This window comes from Gadus macrocephalus, chromosome 17 (assembly GCF_031168955.1).
Source record: "Gadus macrocephalus chromosome 17, ASM3116895v1".
Classification (NCBI taxonomy): domain Eukaryota; kingdom Metazoa; phylum Chordata; class Actinopteri; order Gadiformes; family Gadidae; genus Gadus; species Gadus macrocephalus.
This window is the reverse complement of record NC_082398.1, coordinates 15,432,451-15,445,892: the sequence shown is the minus strand read 5'-3', so window position 1 is coordinate 15,445,892 and position 13,442 is coordinate 15,432,451. Positions and strand designations below refer to the sequence as shown.

General features: G+C 43.6%; 2 long non-coding RNA genes across 2 annotated transcripts; one reads left to right on the top strand and one right to left on the bottom strand.

The window, feature by feature from the left end:
- Positions 1-8,723: 8,723 nt before the first annotated feature.
- LOC132445480 (uncharacterized) lies at positions 8,724-9,914 on the bottom strand. Its single transcript, XR_009522610.1, has 2 exons — positions 9,539-9,914; positions 8,724-9,487 (listed from the first exon to the last, which is right to left on the bottom strand). It is a non-coding gene; the product is annotated as an uncharacterized LOC132445480 (long non-coding RNA).
- Positions 9,915-12,435: 2,521 nt separating this feature from the next.
- Positions 12,436-13,442, top strand: LOC132445629 (uncharacterized). Its single transcript, XR_009522665.1, has 2 exons — positions 12,436-12,813; positions 13,115-13,442. It is a non-coding gene; the product is annotated as an uncharacterized LOC132445629 (long non-coding RNA).

Here is a 13,442-nt window from a genome sequence, read left to right as displayed (position 1 = left end):
TCGATTTATTCTATTGAGGGGGGAGAATGATGAGCTGTTCACCGGGGTGAAATACTCAGCAAGTGTGGCTTGGGGGTAAAGAAACAATCGTTTATTTATATCGTAAGTTAGTTTATAAAAATTATTATAGGCCATTTATATATCTTCATTTGACCATCTTGTAAAGGTTAGTTAAATTAGCCCTCATTAAACAGCAGGGCCGATACAACATCCCCAGAAATCTTTTACTACGATGTCCTATTTTGGGTTATTAAAGAAAGAAAGACAAAAAAAAGTCACAGCTCGCATCAGTACTAGACAGCACTAGAAAAACACACAAAGAAAAAGGGTGTTTTGACTTCTACTGGTTGTCTTATTATTATGGGCTTCATATAGGATGAGGGCTAATTTAAATGTAACCTTTACAAGATGGTCAAATATATATATTATAAATGGCCTATTGTTAACATGGGCTATTAACATGATTGATAAATGTGTCTCTTGTTTTCTCTGATTAATAATGTCTCTGTGTTTACTGTTTAGGACAATTCTGGAGAAAATAGGCCTGCAGGGGAAGGTGTCTCCCCCGCAGGCAAAGAAAAACTTTTGCTGAAATTTGTTTTGATACTGCTCTTGTTGTTAACTGCCATGATTGATTTCCTCTGCCTTAGGATTGCAAGTATCCAGGGTCAGGAGAGGGGGTAGTGTTGGGAAAAACGGTCTGTCTAGCTACTGGACCAGATAAAATGAGACGGAGAGGTAATAAAGTCTATCGGCACGAGGACCTTGGATTTATTAAGTAAAGTGGCAACGGTTATACAGAGTCATAAAGCGTGAGAAATCGAATATGTCTAAGTCCCTAATCAGCGCTGATGGTTCGTCTGGAGCTTCGCCTCCGTGGAAGGTCTGCTTCAGAAGAAGGTGAAGAGTTCCTGTGTGATACAGTCTTATGCTGTATCCTCCTCTCGATGAGGTGTGTGCGGTTCGGTGTGTTTTGGCTCCCAGGCCCTGAGAGAGCTTCGTAACGGGGAGAGTTCCTCATGTCTCTGGTGTGATAAATTAAAACGGGGGAGTGCCCCCCCGAAGTGTCTCGTGTGTGGTAATTTAATGTGGCTCTGAGGCCCTGGTATGGGCAGGTGTATCTCTTGGTTCCTCCTAACGGGGCAGAGCTCTCAAAATGTCTCCTGTGTGATAAATTAAATGTGGCTCTCAGGCCCCTAGTATCTGCATGTGTTCCTTCTAGTGGGGGAGAGCTTCGAGGTGTCTCCTGTGTGGTAAATTAAATGTGGCTCTCAGGCCCCTAGTATCTGCATGTGTTCCTTCTAGTGAGGGAGAGCTTCGAGGTGTCTCCTGTGTGATAAATTAATGTGGCTCTCCCGTTCTGGAGATGATACTGGTGCATTGTCTGAGTGTCCACCATCTGCCTGCCTGGGAGATGGGGCCTTCAGCTCCGGCCTTGACCTGACTATATATTATCATGTTTGTGTTATGTGTTCGTTGGGTTTAGAGCAAGAGTCGACTATATATTAATGTGCCTGCCATATGATGTGCTCATCAGGTTATTTTTCCCAACATATCCCCCTCAAGTCGTCGCAAGACGACTTTTACTCATTTGGGGTACGAGGGATAGGACTCCAGCACGGGACTACCATCATAACACCATTAGAAATAACAGAAAGAAGGCAAATGACCATAAAAACAAACAACCATGAGCATGGGACTAAAACAACTCGCTGGACCTGGTGTATGGGGAAACCACGTGGGAGAAACGCTACCCATGCTTCAGACATGGGTATGCCATACACACCCCACCTAGGGGGTGGCATCCACCCCGGCCTTACATCGCGAGCAGACAATACCAACAATACTGGCAGCAGATGATACACAACAAAACCAACACCAAACCATAACAACAACAACAAAATGCAACAACAAAACTAACAGTAAACAATACCGATATAAACAAAAATGCAACAATCACACAAACACTACACAATAACAATCACAGGAAAGAAATGCAACCCTGAAACGTGTCCCTAAATAATAATAATAATATCAGAAAGATATGAGGTACACAACGAATGGCAATCCCCCTCAACCCATCCCTAGATGACCACACACTAAGGATGTGAGGAGGAGTTAGCTGGTCGTGTAACAATAAGCAATCACACGCATGGGGTATTCGGGGTAGGCCCGGGGCACGGGAACAACTGAAACCACGGAATAGTCCTGAGCGTCATCACGGGCAGGTGGTCGCAAGGCGCCACCTGAGCATTAGACCCTTTTATTCAACTGCGCTCAGGACCTCATCTGATAAACGGGCAATCAAGGCCCCTGGAATCTCGCCCGTGTGTATCCCCGAGCTCCATCTTGTTCTCCAGCCGGATCAGGTCGGGCCCCTCTGGCGGTCCCTCGTCCAAACTCTCCGGTGTATACTCGATCCCCAGGTAAGCTTGGATGGCACCTGCTGCACCTGTAGCGCCCATCGCTCATTGGGCTCTCCATCCATCCTGTGAAGGGGTCATTAATGCCGGAGCTCTCTGCCAAATCTAATCTGAGGGACTGTAACCCTGCCAGCACCCTGGCCACCGACCCATCCGGTGCTGTGTTATTGGGGATAAAAGTACAACATGTCGTCTTCATCATCCCACACACCCCTCCGTGCTCTGCCAATAGCATATCTATATCTATATAGTCCCTTGACCTTATCCGTGGAAAAATTGACAAAACGTTGCTGATTATAGTATATATTATTTATCCAATCAACATTTTTGTTAATAGTGGACCACCAAAACAGGACTGATTCAAACCCTGCCAAAATTTGATTGCATCATTCTTGGGTAGTTCGTCGGCTCCGGGCGTGTCTGCATCTGGCTCCTCCTCTGGCCCTGGAACTTTGTGTTTCTCTTGCTGGAATTACAAACTTATGTACAACAGTTAGATGTTCAAACATATTTTCCTTAATTCTATTTCTAATTACTCTAATGGAAGTCCCTTTTGGGACCCTCAAATGTTAAGTGAAGGCATGGGTCGACCCTTAAGCATTTCATGCGGGGTTAGATGCGTCGTTCTGTTAGTTTTCATGCGATAACTCATTAGTGTCAGTCGTAGTGAATTTAACTTTGTTAATCTTTGTCTCAAGCGTCCCATTCCTCTCTCCACCATACCTTGTGGTCTGAGGATTGTAGACACAGACTAGTCTTTATTCGACATGCAAATGTTGAATCACTTGAGTGTTCTCTGAATAAACGTTTTGTCTGAGCTTATTTCTGACGGAATTCCAAACCTTGTCATGACTGCTCTAGTCCAAAACTTGATTACTGTAGCCGCACTTTGGTCTTTTGATGGGACTGCTTCTACCCATCTGTTGAACACTGTGTTTTTTTTTTTGTTTGTTTGCAAGTATGGTGAAGAAAAAACCTTGTGTTTCTAATTTTATTTTATTTTTTAATTCTCCTCAATACCTCCCCCCTTGCGCAATTGGTGCAACCAACGTCGAAACGTCTAACCTTAACCATCAGCAAACTAAAACCAATCTTTTGGGAAGGGAAATCGAAACCAGTATGTCCAAAACCAAAGCCCAATATGGGTGGGTTTACCATCAGCCGCCGGAGACCACGCTGTTCCAAAGTCATGCACTAAACCGAAAAACGTACATGCGTTAGTGGCCTTCTATACCACAAAGGTAAAATAAAATAAAACGCGACAAGCCCCGTTCCAAGACCACCTCTGCTGCCAGAGCTGACATATCTGACTCCTGTTCCTCCTCCACCCTACACCCCAGACGGGACTTCCCATGATTGTTGCAGCTCGTCACTTCATGATCAAGTGAGCCAGTGCCCACAGCGACTCTGCCAAGTAATCGTGACTGTGCCTGCCTTAGGTCGTCCCGGGTGTCAAGGTGGGATCTTACCCGTCGTTGGCTAACCAGCCTTCCATACTGGCTCGCTGCAGGATGCCGTACCTGGAATACAATCAATCCCCACCTATATGGTGGTATAGATCGCAAAGTGGAGGGATGGAGACAGAGTCTTCAGCCCCATCTGTTCTATGCAGCCAAGTGTGTGCTTATTGGATACACATCAGGGAAACTATAAAACAAAAGGTAATTTATCAGAGTTAAAATTATTGCAGCAGCAGTAGTGGCATTTGAAAGGTAAACCCACTACTTCCGAATCCAAATTGACAACATAGCATGTAGGACCCCTTCCCAGCAGATGTGGCTTCAATCCACCTGTCATCCTTGACCAAAGAGATACACCCCATATTTTAATAGGTGTAGTCCTACTTGTACAGTTTATCAAGATTACTTTATTTTATTTTATTATTATACTCCTTCTTTATCATATCCATATTTATTCAATTATTCTTTCCTGTGTGAAAATAATATGAATCACTTAGTTAATAGCAACACCTTCTTTAGTCCAATTGCATTAGATTATCATCACTGTTGTCCTATTAAAGTATCAACGTTATTGTCCTTATAACCTCCTCATGAACTTTGATGTTCTTCATCCTGAATGGTAACTGTGTCAGGATGTTCATCATCCTTAATAAAAAACAAAACTAAAACTAAACTTAAAGAAAAACAAATTAGCCATAATGTGAATATCCGCTGCGTGTCTCCCTGTGACTCTCTCCCTCCTTCGGGAGAACACGCTCTCTCTCCCTCCTCAGTACGGGGTGCTGTTTGGTGCAAGACAACAGATAAGGGTGGAATGTGGCTTCTCTCTCTCTCTGCGTGTCTCCCTCCCACGTTGGGTGCGGCCATAACGCCTTGAAAGCGAGTGTGCTCTGGGGGCTGGGTGTGAGAGAAACCATGGGTAGTTCCTTTTCTCGGCCAGCAGAGGGGTTGTTCAGGTGAAACCTATGGACAGAGACTACAAGGAACTTCAAACATGGCAGACAGGGAACTACAAATTTATCAAAGCCTGAAAACTCAACAGAGCTCTACCTGCATTCCTTGGATATGTGGTATTTTATGGCGTATGGCCACCACACGCTTTCAGTTGAACACACTCTATTTCCTTTCTCTGTACTGTGTGTTAGTGTGTCTCTCTGTACTGCCTGAATGGTGTAGCTCGACAAATGGGGGGGGAAATGTGTTCTCTCTCTCTCACCCTTCCTCGCTCCCCTTAGGGTCAAGCAGCAGCTAGGACCGTTAACAGATAAGCCTGGAATGCAACATCCTCAACTCTCCATCATGGAACAAGGCCTAATAACTATCTCTCACACACAAAAAGATCCTTCTGTCCCTTCATTCACAAATAACTTTTCACTTTATTATATATATAATAATAATAATAATACATTTTATTTATAATGCACTTTATATTCAAGAATCTCAAAGTGCTTAGATATAAGCACTATATATCCGGATTAATTCCCGGATATATAACTTAATACTGCTCCCCCTTTCCAAATTTCTATATACACAAAACTACGAAGCTGACCACCGAAATTGGTACAGGCCTCGTCAGGCCGAACCAAAACACCCTCACTGGTTTTAACTTCCATACAATTCTAGGGAGGGGAACTACAACATGAGGTGGAGTAGAGGACTTCAAATATGGTGGACGGGGACCTCAAATGGGAGGACTACACATATGGGAAAGGGGATTACACTCTGGGCCTGAAAACCATACAGAGCCCCTTCTCGTGGTCCTGAAACAACCGTTCATTGTTAGAAAAACACGCACTCTATCGCTACCTCCAACTGTCTAGAGGGAAAATGGTCCCTCTCGATCGTCCTCCGACTTTAGCTCTCCTTGCTATCTCTCCTTGCTATCTCTCTCTCTCCCTCTCACACCAACACACACACACACACACCTAAACAGACCTTTCTCATTCTGTCTCCTCCAAACGCACACACAGAAACATCACCTCTTGCGTACACGCGCACAGAGACGCACACAGCCTTTCTCACTCTGTCTCCTCTAAACGCACACACAGAAACATCACCTCTTGCGTATACGCGCACAGAGACGCACACAGCCTTTCTCACTCTGTCTCCTCTAAACGCACACACAGAAACATATCAACAGACTTCTCGTTCTGTCTCCCGCAGACGCACACACAGAAACATATCAACAGACCTTTCGTTCTGTCTCTCACAGATGCACACAGAAACATATCAACGGACCTCTCATTCTGTCTCTCGCAGATGCACACAGAAACATAACAACAGACTTTTCATTCTGTCTCTCACAGCCTCTTACACACACAGAAACATCACCTCTTGCGTACACGCGCACACACGGAGTCGCTCACAGCCTTTCTCTCACTCTCACGCGCATACACACTGTCTCTCTGTCTCTCTCTTTCACCCATGCTCTCCTATTCTTCCACCCACGCCGACTCTCGTTCTCGACTCCGTACACACGCACTTGTTCTCTGGTCGTGAAGGTGGGGGTGAGAGGTCTCTGCTATCCCTAGTCTGCGTCAGTTCAGGTGTCTGTCCGTCAGTCCCCGCATATGCAATGAATATATGGCCAAGAAATCGTTGTGCTTCTTCGGGCGCCTCAGATTCACTTATCAAGGGCGGCGAGCCTTAGGCCTCGAGGGTGTTCTTTCACCACGCAACGAGCCTAGTTTATCTTATTCTCTCTGTGTGTCACTCATGCCCTAGGCACCGTTTCCTCTGCAAAGGGACTCTAACCCTGATAAAGGACTCTAACCTTCTTACCACATAGAATTATTTAATACACATTCAAAGAAGGGGACTCTAACCCCCCTTTAAGACATAGGTGGGGACTTTAACCCCCTTACCACCGAAATTATTTAATACCTAAACAAAGAAGGGGACTCTAACCCCCCTTTAAGACATAGGTGGGGACTTTAACCCCCTTACCACCGAAATTATTTAATACCTAAACAAAGAAGGGGACTCTAACCCCCCTTTAAGACATAGGTGGGGACTTTAACCCCCTTACCACCGAAATTATTTAATACCTAAACAAAGAAGGGGACTCTAACCCCCCTTTAAGACATAGGTGGGGACTTTAACCACCGAAATTATTTAATACCTAAACAAAGAAGGGGACTCTAACCCCCCTTTAAGACATAGGTGGGGACTTTAACCCCCTTACCACCGAAATTATTTAATACCTAAACAAAGAAGGGGACTCTAACCCCCCTTTAAGACATAGGTGGGGACTTTAACCCCCTTACCACCGAAATTATTTAATACCTAAACAAAGAAGGGGACTCTAACCCCCCTTTAAGACATAGGTGGGGACTTTAACCCCCTTACCACCGAAATTATTTAATACCTAAACAAAGAAGGGGACTCTAACCCCCCTTTAAGACATAGGTGGGGACTTTAACCCCCTTACCACCGAAATTATTTAATACCTAAACAAAGAAGGGGACTCTAACCCCCCTTTAAGACATAGGTGTCTCCATTACACATCCATTACGTGGCCATCGATAGTCTTGTATCACTATGCCCGATTCTTATAGGCCCTATGGTCTCGAGGGTATTCTTTCACCATGCAACGAGCCGATATTCGATGTGTCACGCGTTCAGGGTCAATTGGGTTTATGGGGAAATACTGGGATGCAGTCCTATTCGTCCCCACGAGATATCCCGTAGCGAACCGTTCTCACAGTCTCACCTCCTAATGTGATTCCTATATAACTATGCAGAGTTTGGATTTTATCAACAGGTTCTGCCTACCTTTTGTTGGGCGCGCGCGAGGTGAGACTGCAGGAATCGGTCCGGTGCTCCGGGGTCCCGAGGTCGTGCCGCTCTCCGTCTCTCGTTTCCCAGTTGCGTGTTCAATTCAGAAAAAATCACGTCGAGGGTCACCAAATTGTTGGGAAAAACGGTCTGTCTAGCTACTGGACCAGATAAAATGAGACGGAGAGGTAATAAAGTCTATCGGCACGAGGACCTTGGATTTATTAAGTAAAGTGGCAACGGTTATACAGAGTCATAAAGCGTGAGAAATCGAATATGTCTAAGTCCCTAATCAGCGCTGATGGTTCGTCTGGAGCTTCGCCTCCGTGGAAGGTCTGCTTCAGAAGAAGGTGAAGAGTTCCTGTGTGATACAGTCTTATGCTGTATCCTCCTCTCGATGAGGTGTGTGCGTTTGAGGTGTGTGCGGTTCGGTGTGTTTTGGCTCCCAGGCCCTGAGAGAGCTTCGTAACGGGGAGAGTTCCTCATGTCTCTGGTGTGATAAATTAAAACGGGGGAGTGCCCCCCCGAAGTGTCTCGTGTGTGGTAATTTAATGTGGCTCTGAGGCCCTGGTATGGGCAGGTGTATCTCTTGGTTCCTCCTAACGGGGCAGAGCTCTCAAAATGTCTCCTGTGTGATAAATTAAATGTGGCTCTCAGGCCCCTAGTATCTGCATGTGTTCCTTCTAGTGGGGGAGAGCTTCGAGGTGTCTCCTGTGTGGTAAATTAAATGTGGCTCTCAGGCCCCTAGTATCTGCATGTGTTCCTTCTAGTGAGGGAGAGCTTCGAGGTGTCTCCTGTGTGATAAATTAATGTGGCTCTCCCGTTCTGGAGATGATACTGGTGCATTGTCTGAGTGTCCACCATCTGCCTGCCTGGGAGATGGGGCCTTCAGCTCCGGCCTTGACCTGACTATATATTATCATGTTTGTGTTATGTGTTCGTTGGGTTTAAAGCAAGAGTCGACTATATATTAATGTGCCTGCCATATGATGTGCTCATCAGGTTATTTTTCCCAACAGTAGGTGGGAAACCCACTGCTGCCACTTGGCCCTGGTTTGTCCCCTTGGATAAGGTATTGTGACATATGCATTCCACCAACCCCCCTGTCCTAATTGCCTCCATCCCTGAGAACACACCAGGGCCAAGTACAGCAAGTACAGCAGTGGTGGATCAGGAGGTTGAGGACAAGATCAGGAGGAGGAAAGACAGCGAGGGCCAAGGTCCAGAAAGAGGGACAGAGAGGAAGACATGTTCCAGAGTCGCTCACTATCTTCCGAAAAGGACTCAAGATACACCTGTTCAGAGTCCACCTCGACTGCATAGCCACCCTCCCCCTTCTGGCAACCATTGTACACTGTGTTGTATTGTATTATAGTACTTAACTGTGTAGCAACTGCAGTAGCTGCTATCATGGCTGTAACACGGGGAATGGGTTAGCCTAGCGATTGTGGTACTTGCACTTGGTTCTATGAACATCCTTTCTGTACCGACAGCGATATATTGATGCACTTCTTATGACAAATGTACTTATTGTAAGTCGCTTTGGATAAAAGCGTCTGCTAAATGCCCTAAATGTAAATGTAAAATGTCAATGTTCCAGTTAATAAAAGAGGACATGAGGCTACAAAGGGAGGCAGAGGAGAGAAGAGCCCAGGAAAGCAGGGAAAGAATGGATAGGTTTTTCTAAATTTTGGAGCGTTTGGTGGACAAATAACTTATGTTCTGTTATATTTAACACATTGTTTATTATTATTTACATATTTATTGCAACTTACTTATTTAACTAACTATTTAACTAACTTTTTTGATTAACTATTTATTAAAACCCTTACTAACTTTTTTGTATTGACTAATGTATTCGTATATAACTTATAAAACATATACAACAATAAAACTATTTACAACAAACATTCATGTGACTATTTACAACAATTATTATAAAACTACTATATACAAAAACATAATGATCAATAATAATTTTTGTTGGTTTCTTTTTTTCGCGCTGTCCGGTTTAACTTCTGTTTACTAACAGGTCAGTTCAGCTGTCAGGGTTGCTAGGTGACAGGAGCAGCGCGTGGTCACGCAAGTGAAAGGGCGGTAACGGTTTGTTACGTAAACCAGAAATGCTCCGTAGGCTAGACCGTCCCATTTCTTCGGCCTTCGGAGTGTCCTTCGCGGTCTACGAAGGCCGCATCCTTCGAAGGACGCGGTCTACGAAGGATGCGTCCTATGAATTGGGACACAGCCCTAGACTTTCGTTCCATAGCCAGTTACCATGCCGAAACATGCAGACTTTAACAATAAACTGAGTTAAAAGCAATCCCGGATTTTGAACCTTTCCTTGAAGATTCTTAAAGTGTAATTCCGGCGCAAATTGAACCCAGGATCTTTGTTTTGGCATTAAAACCCATCAAATAAGCCTCCCAGATACCTTTTTCATTGAAAATCGAGTATTATAGTTTGCCGGGCGCAATGTTTGGCGTCCATGTTGTTGACTTTGGGCATAGTGTTTCGCTTCTAAATCCGCATTTTTGAACCACTAAATAGCACCAAACCTCTGCAGTAGCATGACTAGGGTCCCTACACATAAAACGAAGCACAAACAACTTAGTTTGCAAACCCAGAGTTTATTTAAAAAAACAGTTTAACAAGCATTACCGGGAGGTCCGTGTTTACAGGAAGTCCACACAAGTCGATTGCCGAATGCGCCGGAGTTCAGTTCAAGGAGGAAAGTTTTGGAATTTATAATTTATATAATATATATTTATAAATAATATATAGCAAGTAAATTAAAGGAATTGCATATGTAAGTTACAGTTACAAAATAATTGTTCGCTACAATCATACTTGCCAACCCTCCCGATTTTCCCGGGAGACTCCCGATATTCACTATCCTCTCCCGTTTTCCTCCCGCTGTTAAAAATCTCCCGCAATTCTCCTGATTTCTGACAAGATTTCATGTCTCCCTTTCTCCCCACTTTCGTTATCATCACAACAACCTGTTCTTCAGAAAAGGATATTGTTTGAGCGAGCCCGCTGTTACCACGGAGACGTTTGCCGCCGCTCCGTGGTAACAGCGGGCGCGACTAATCAGAGACGTCTCTCTGACGCTACTGATTTCTGACAAGATTTCATGTCTCCCTTTCTCCCCACTTTCGTTATCATCACAACAACCTGTTCTTCAGAAAAGGATATTGTTTGAGCGAGCCCGCTGTTACCACGGAGACGTTTGCCGCCGCTCCGTGGTAACAGCGGGCGCGACTAATCAGAGACGTCTCTCTGACGCTACTGATTTCTGACAAGATTTCATGTCTCCCTTTCTCCCCACTTTCGTTATCATCACAACAACCTGTTCTTCAGAAAAGGATATTGTTTGAGCGAGCCCGCTGTTACCACGGAGACGTTTGCCGCCGCTCCGTGGTAACAGCGGGCGCGACTAATCAGAGACGTCTCTCTGACGCTACTCTAGTATTCTTTCTTCCGTTATTCTACCCGCACTCGTGAATAAACCTCAGAGTATTTAAAAAGACAACAAAGAAGACGAGAATGGAGCCGAAAAGAAAAAAATACACTTGTAAATTCAATCATGAATGGAAATCGGAGTTCGCTTTTCTTACTACAAGGTTTAAAGGTACTGGCTATGGATGATTTTTCCGTGGAGCACGGTGGTCGGACGGACATAAAACACCATGCCAATACAGGCAAACATAAGAAGGCAGTAGCTGTTTCAGAGTCTCAGCAAGCATCGCTGGTTTGCTGGGGAAAGGGAGACCAGATGCAGTCATATATGCCGAAACAAAAATGGCAATGTTGGTGGCAACGAATAATATTCCTCTGAGCTTTACTGACGAAATAAATAAGTCAGGGACATGTTTCCTGACTCGGATGTAGCAAAGAAGTATGCCTGTGGGAGGACCAAAGCCGCACAGATATTGAAAGGTAATCCATTAACATACCCTTAGAAACATATAAACATTTATTTTTTCGTAATGAAAATGATAAAAACAATCCATATAAGGATAATGTTCCAAGCTTTCTATTTACTATGCGTACATGGGATAGGCTAATTTCACAGCCCATTTGCAGTGATGGTAAGAGTTAACCTACATGTTAACCTACATGTAGCACTTACATGATGTAGTAGCTTACTTGGTAGTTTTGTTTATTAGAAGCTAGTGTATTTGCGTGATAACATAAGACTTATTGGAAGTTGCTAAGATAAAAGCGTCAGTAAAATGTAATGAAATGAAATCTATTGATATGTAATAATATGAAATGTAATATGAAATGTAATGATATGTAATAATATGAATTCTATTGATATGTAATAATAATATGAATTGTAATGACATGAAATGTAAATGAAATGAAAGTATTCAACATAAAATTGACGTTTCAATTTACTAAATTTTTGTTGGTTTTATTATTTTAAAGTCACCAGAATGCGGGAAACAATGACTTTAAAGCTGAAAATGTTATGGGGGGGGACCCCCAGACCCCCGCTTTAGTTTGGGAATCCTCCCTATTTTCGAAGCCTCAAGGTTGGCAAGTATGGCTACAATCAAGCATGGCACGTTGTTGACGGAAGACGCACTGCACACGTGATTGACGCATAGAGTGAAGGACAGCTCAAACACCGGAGAAGACGACCCATCCACAGCTTGAAGTCAAGAGAGAGATGGTTCGTGTTTGCGTCAAGAAACAAAGTTATAAGCCCTAACTTCATTCGAGGAAGTGAAAGATGATCTTGTGAGTTGTCCAGGTAGGTTAACCAGAGAATGTCTAATATGAGGAGAACTGGCACTCGCGGGTTAGTTCCGGTTTTCTGGACTGGTTGCAGTAATAATCTTTGACCACGCGGGGCGCTCGTAGGCGAGTCCAGAATGAATGGGAGCCAACGGGGTTTTATCCTCAGAATCCACTTTTCTCACGATGTAATTTTTTGTCAAGTAATTTTAAAGTTGCTATCAAAGGGTGGGGCTAAGATAATAAACTCAGCTGAATATTGCATTTTTTAAGGTCACGTATCTGTTCTAAAAAGGTGTTAAAAACATGCGATGACGTCACACACTGTAATACTGTCAGAGGTACTGCTTTACGGCAGTTTCTAAAGCACTTCCCTTGTCCCGCAACGATAACACCAGCTGTAGTAGGTAAGGCTTTTTTTTTTGCCCTAGTTACAGAGTTTTAGTGAGCTAATGTAAAAAAAAGAAATGCCCGAATGTTTTACATATGTATGTTACTTACAGTGTTTTTTCTAATCCTCACTAGTGCCGATGATAAAGCTTTTTTTTTTAGTAACGATTATGAGCCATTTCTTTCTCCTAAAATAGAAACCTGGATTAGAATCATAATTTTAAGACTGCATCAATTTAGTTTACATCAGTAAACAATCTGATAGAGAGCAGTGTTCTGTTGTTCTCCTCATGCCTCTTCCTTTCTTGATCTCTACAGTCGGACCTTGATGCTGTGACAACGGACAAGTCTTCTTCCTCTGTCCTTTTCCCCTGCCTCTGTTCAGTATGTTCAGTGTTGTTAAATCATTTCTCTTTTTTTTTTATTAGTTACTGTTCTTATTGTGTTCTTGTTTGTGTGATGTTTGAATAAACTTGCCTGTTGCAATGTTGGTATAATGTTTGTATAATTACTGTTATACAACTGTTACTGTTTCAATGTGACCCAGACCATATTTCTCATTTAACAAACATGTGTAGCTTATAATGTGTTGCATGGCAGAGCAATTACGGTATATTCAATGGCTTAAAACAAACCCATCTGTAAA